Consider the following 6,000-nt stretch of genomic DNA (forward strand, 5'->3'; position numbering starts at 1 on the left):
CAGAGCAGAAAAAGAGGGGTTATAGGTAGAGTTGCTTAGCTCACAGCAGGCTCTAAAAGGCAATAAATATTGTCAGAAAGCAAATATGGGTTGAGCATCCCTCATCAAACACTGGAAATCTGAAAGGATCCAAAGTTGAATCGTTTTGGCCTCCAACCTGATGCCACCAGTCGAAAAATCCACATCTGATCTCACGACGACTCACAGACAAAAGGCAGGTGCGCGGGAAATAGTGTATAAATTTATCTTCAGGTTGTGTGCCTGAGGCATATGGGAAACATCAATGGATTCTGTGTGTAGACTGGAGTCCTTTGCCCACGATATTTCCTTATGCAATCATTTATGAAAATATTCCAAATTCTGAGAAATCGCAAACCCTCCTGGTGCCAAGAATTTCAGGTCATACTAAACCTGTAAGAAGAGAGAGAGGAAACAAATTTAGATGGAGACACAGGCATGAACTGGTCACTCAGCAAAGGAGGCATAGGGAGAAAAATAAACAAAAAGAGATGCAATGACATAAAAACTCAGAGGCCAGGGCACCAATGGCCTGCCCGCTTGTCAAATGTTCAAAAAACCACAGTGCAAGGTCAGGAGAATGGCAGCAGTGGCTTTGTCTTCTCTTGCTAGTGACAGCAAATTGACACGATCTCTGGAATTCAACGTAACCAGATTTCTCGAGAGCCTTTAAAAGGCTCATGCTCTTTAATCCAATAACTCAGCTCATTAGAATTTATACCAAGGAAATCAGCAGAGACAAATTCCAAGACGTAGGGACTGTGTGTTCATCTGAGCCATTTATGAACAGTAAGACTGGAAACCATCTAAATGTGTCTGAAGCGGCCGGTGTGCTGTGTACACGGTGGGGTGCTCATACGATGGGCCCCTCTACAACAACTTGAAAGACAAGGGCACTTTCATGATACAGTGAGTGGAGAGGGGATGACTGGAGTGTTTGTATATTTCAATCAACTCTGGTTGACTTTTAAAGCTATGTCATATATAAAGACATCAAAGGTTTTATGGAAAATGGAATGAAAAGTTATTTTAGTGTATAACAATTTTGGAATCCATGAGTATGAGAGGTCTTTAAGAAGTTTCATGAAAATGCATATTGAAAAGAAAAAGTAGGGGGGATTAAACTGCCACCTGCAGCCACTAGCATCCCACATGGGCTCTGGTTTGAGTCCCGGCTGCTCCACTTTTGATCCTGCTCCCTGGTAAAGCAGCGGAGGATGGCCCAAGTGCCTGAGCCCCTGTCACCAACATGTTAGACCCAGATGAAGCTCCTGGCTCCTGGTTTCAGCCTGGCTGATGTGGCCATTTGGGGAGAGAACCAGCAGACGGAAGACCTCTCTCTCAGTCTCTCTCCCTCTTTCTGTATAACTCTGCCTTTCAAATAAAATACATAAATCTTTAAAAAAAAAAAAAAAAAGAAAGAAAAACTACAGAGGAGTAGTCAAAATGCTTTTATACAAAAAAAAACTTATTTTTTATTTCCTTTTTCTGTGAACTTTATGAAGTATCCTCATTCATGTTTTTAACATTCAATATACTCTTCATGTTATCTTTTTATTATTTCAGTCATTAAAAGTGCACTTAACATTTAACATTTTACATTTAACATTAGCTGCCATCGAGGGAAGTGCAGAGAGAACCTAAACAAAACTTCCTCGTTCACCAACAATGATTCCCCGAGTGATTCCCCAAGGATTAACTTGCAGAATTATTTGTAGAACCTTCTGTGGAGCAGCTCTTCATGCATCTTAATCCTGAATTTGCTGTCAAATTGTTCTGAGGATTCACTTAGCTCCTTCCCCATAGGCTTCCCCGGGTCAATCCAGCCTGGCTGGGGATGGCTCCAGAAAGTCTCCCACCCCTCTCCTGAACCTAGGCAATGAATAAACTCGAAATCACATGGTGCAGGAGCAAGTTGTCCGGGATAGAAGGAAGGAATGCGAACCAGTTCGCATTGATAGCAGCAAGAGGAGAAAGACTCTGGTTCCATAACCTGATTTTAAAAGACAGGCTACCACACGACCAGCCCTGAGCCTGCATGACCAGGTGAAGGGGGATCACCTCACTTGGAGAGAGATCTGTTGGCGTGCTTTCCCTTGATGGGATTGTGTGATTTGCTAGGGAAAAAAAAAAAAAAAATGAGAGGCACACGCCACATCTATACACAGAAAAGCAGAGCAATTCTCATTATCTAAAGCAAACATTTGCTGCTATCAGTCGTTGACATAACACTTTGCTTTGTTTGGCATCCATGAGGGCCCCTTAGAGGTCAACCACAAACAAGTGAGGAGCAGCACCACTGGCAGAGGCTCGGGTCCCGCCCAGTCTGCACCAATCAACAGCCTCTCCAAGGGACTGATGTCACCGTAAGGTCTGGGGTTGCCTGTCCAAGGTTGTAAAACTCACAGGAAACAGCCAATGTAGAACTGTGGGTGAAAGATTCTTAGCTAATTCTTCCTACTGCATTTCCTAAGATTTCAGATGAAAAGCACATCTAAGAAAATTCACTGATTAAAATGGCACAAAGAATTTTTAAACTCGTGAGCATTCTATGAAGGGACACAATTAAAATTCCTTCTATGTGTTTTGAATTTCTGCAGAGTTTTACCTCCGCCTGCCAATAGCCTTGGTACCTGACAACTGTCAGACCAGGTAAAGGACATCAGTTCTCCGGGATCACGTCTGATCCTTGGTTTCAGGATGAAGCCAGGTGGCTTCCATGAACCTTAGCTTCCAGCGTGGTTTGCAGGACAGGTGGCCAAACGGGGCAGGATCCCAGCTGGCCTCCTGTTTGCTGCTCTTGCCCTCCTCCCTTCCATTCCTTGCTCCTCAGCCTTGGCCAAAGTAAGCTTTGCAACATCAGGATGAGACTGTACCTATGTCCTCTCTGCCTTTGGGTGCCGGGAGGGTCCCTTGTGTCCTTATCATAAATTTCTACCAGTAAGCCAGCTTCGTTACTTGCAATAAAATCCTAATTCTTAATGATTTTTGGAGCCTCACTTTCCTATCACAAAATTCACGGGGCGGGGGCCAGCTAGCTGTGATATTTAAAGAAGGCGGTATGTGTGCAGCACTCGAAATGGTGCCGACTCCCAGCAGGTGGTCATGTTCTACCCCTCGTCACCTCCTCCGTTAACGTGCGGGTGCCTTGCGGGTCCGCTGTTCTAGTTGGCCTTCCTCTCCTGAAGTCCAGATCCTTTTATTCCATAGTTTACGAGCATCCTCGTCCAGATACTCCGAAGGCACCGCAAATTGAGCAAGCCCAAAACAGATCTTTTGGGTCCAACTCGGCCAGTTCTCTGGAGTTCCACTTCCAAGTTTCTGGTGGAACCAGTTCAAGTTATCTCTGACTCTCCTGTTTCTCTGGCTTCTCTCTCTCCAGCCCATCCTGTCAATTCTCATCTCAAAGATATTTATGAGTAGGTCTCTCCTCTCATGATGACGTAGTGCGGTTAGGCCAGGCCCCCATCATTTTCTCTTGGTTGTCATCAAGAAAAAAAAAAAAGAAAAAAAAAAAAACAAAAAAAAAAAACAAACCTCTCTTCACCTTTCTTTTAAGCATAAAAGTCAAATTCCTTTGAGTTCCGTGCAAGACCCCAGCCAGCCAGTCCTGCTTCTCTCCCAGCGTGCAGCACTCGCCCTTCCCACACTTTCCCAGGGACCACCCTCCCCTGCCCTCCAGACTTGCTCTCCTGCTCCCCAGCGCAGCCCTTTGGAGAGGCAGATCTGATCCGTTCCCGCCCAGTGATGCACTGAGCCCTCGGATGTAATTGGCTGTTTGATGTTTATTCCCCAGGCTCGCATGAAGGTGAGCTCTTCATTGGAAAGATCTGGCACAATACGATTGCTCGAGTGCTCGAGTGCTCGCTGGAGGGATCACCGTTGGTGTCACCTTTTGCCACGGTATTTGCTGGGACTCCGCTTGTCCGGCCGTAACTCGGGTCTCTTCTCAGGCATCCTTTTTCACCCTTGGCTTTGAGATATTATAAATGCTATAGAGAAAAAGTCTTCACTCCATGCAGTCACCTCCCACATTCTCCTTTACCACAGCCTCTGCTCGTGTGCATTTGATTCAGCTACGATCACAGTAGATCGGCATTTTTACCTTGGGATTTCCTTATAGTTGTCATATTCTTGATGTTTCAAACATCCCGCATGCTTCGTATACACGGATTTCCCCAATCCTCCTCCTTGTGGACGCCGTATGCTTCCCGCCTTCACCCACTGTGCATCCATCCTCTGCCAGCACCGCTCTGAGCGTTTTCTATCAGACACCAGTGTCTTCTATTTTATAAAGAAGTCCCCTGAAGCGGCTGGCGCCGTGGCTCAACAGGCTAGTCCTCTGCTTGCAACACCAGCACCCCGAGTTCTAGTCCCGGTCAGGGCGCCAGATTTTGTCCCAGTTGCTCCTCTTCCAGTCCAGCTCTCTGCTATGGCCCGGGAGTGCAGTAGAGGATGGCCCAAGTGCTTGGGCCCTGCACCCCATGGGAGACCAGGAGAAGCACCTGGCTCCTGGCTTCGGATCAGCGAGATGCGCCGGCCACAGCGCACCAGCAGCGGCGGCCATTGGAGGGTGAACCAACAGTAAAGGAAGACCTTTCTCTCTGTCTCTCTCTCTCTCACTGTCCACTCTGCCTGTCAAAAATAAAAAAAATAAATAAATAAAAAAGGAAAAGAAGTCCCCTGAAGCTTCGTTGTGCTGAGCCACTGTCTCAAGAAAATAGCAGAGGCGGTGCTCAGGAGGTGTGCCTGACGCAGGAGACGGGAGTCTCACCTTGCCTCAGCCCAAGATGACAGCAAACCCTTGGTCCTCTTCTGGGTGATGTTGGAAGATCAAGTCCCATGGAAGTGGGTTTTGTGACTCATTCCACGAATGCTCGAATTTCCTGACAGCTTCCTGCTCACCACTATCATTCCTTAATACCTAAAATGTGTTTTGCAAGTTTCACAATTCTAAAGAATATCAACTTTAATTTTTGTATATTGCATGTGAAGTTCAAGTTCTTGTTTTTATTTCTTTCTATGTGAAACCTATTCTTATCCACTGTCTTTATACCTGCAATTTTGGTATCTATCATTCACACAACATTTTAAAAAGTTTGTTGATCTGATTCATGTATGATTTCAATTGTTTCAATACACAATAGCATTTTCCAAGTGGTTTTCCTATGATTCTTCAAGTTCTTATTTATTTTTTGTATATGGTGAAAGGTATTTAAAAGGTTTACCAAATTGCCACCCTGGCCTGCCATTTTGAAATGAATTTTTCTTTGTTTTCAGTGTGGGCTTTTAAAGAAAGCAAATGTGGGTTCGGGTCCTGGCCGTGGATGAGACTAAGGCCATAGTAGTCTAAGGTGGCCCTTTCCCAAGAGGGATGCATTCTTCCTGCCCCTCCAGGGCTCAGGAATGGAAGGCAAAGGAGGTAGGGCAATCTGGGGCTTCCCTGCCCCCTTTCCACTCTGGAATCTCCGCTGGAGGACTTGAGCCTTCCTCACGCCAAAGCTGCAGGACTTCGAGGGTCAGCGGGACCGCTTCTGTAGGGGCTGAGTGGCCGGGGGCCACGGGACAGACCTGGAGCAGGTAGCTGAGCCAGGGAGACACGCAGGCAAGTGGGTGCTGACCCAGCCAGAGCAGGAGAGAAAGGAGCCAGCCTCAGGGAAGACACAGGGGAGAGGCACTGCCGGTGGGCTGTCTGCAGGCCGGCGCTGACAGCGCGGCCCTGCGGGGAGTGGCGAGTTCCCCAGGTGCCTCTTCCACCTGGCCCGCCGTTTCTCCTCCTGGCTGTCTTGACTTGGCCCCGGCACTGGAGGCGAGGCCCTGGAGTGGTTCCTGCGGTTGCCCTGCTTGGCCTCAGGTTCTCCAAACCCTGCTAAGACGGCTCCCTCTTTGCAGCCGCAGAGCCGAGCTCCTGGGCTTCGTCCTCATCCACTGCCCTCCACTGTCAGGGCCTGGCCTCCCGCAGCCTGAGCCTGGGCAGGCAGG

The sequence above is a fragment of the Lepus europaeus genome, chromosome 3 (assembly GCF_033115175.1).
Source record: "Lepus europaeus isolate LE1 chromosome 3, mLepTim1.pri, whole genome shotgun sequence".
Lineage (NCBI taxonomy): Eukaryota > Metazoa > Chordata > Mammalia > Lagomorpha > Leporidae > Lepus > Lepus europaeus.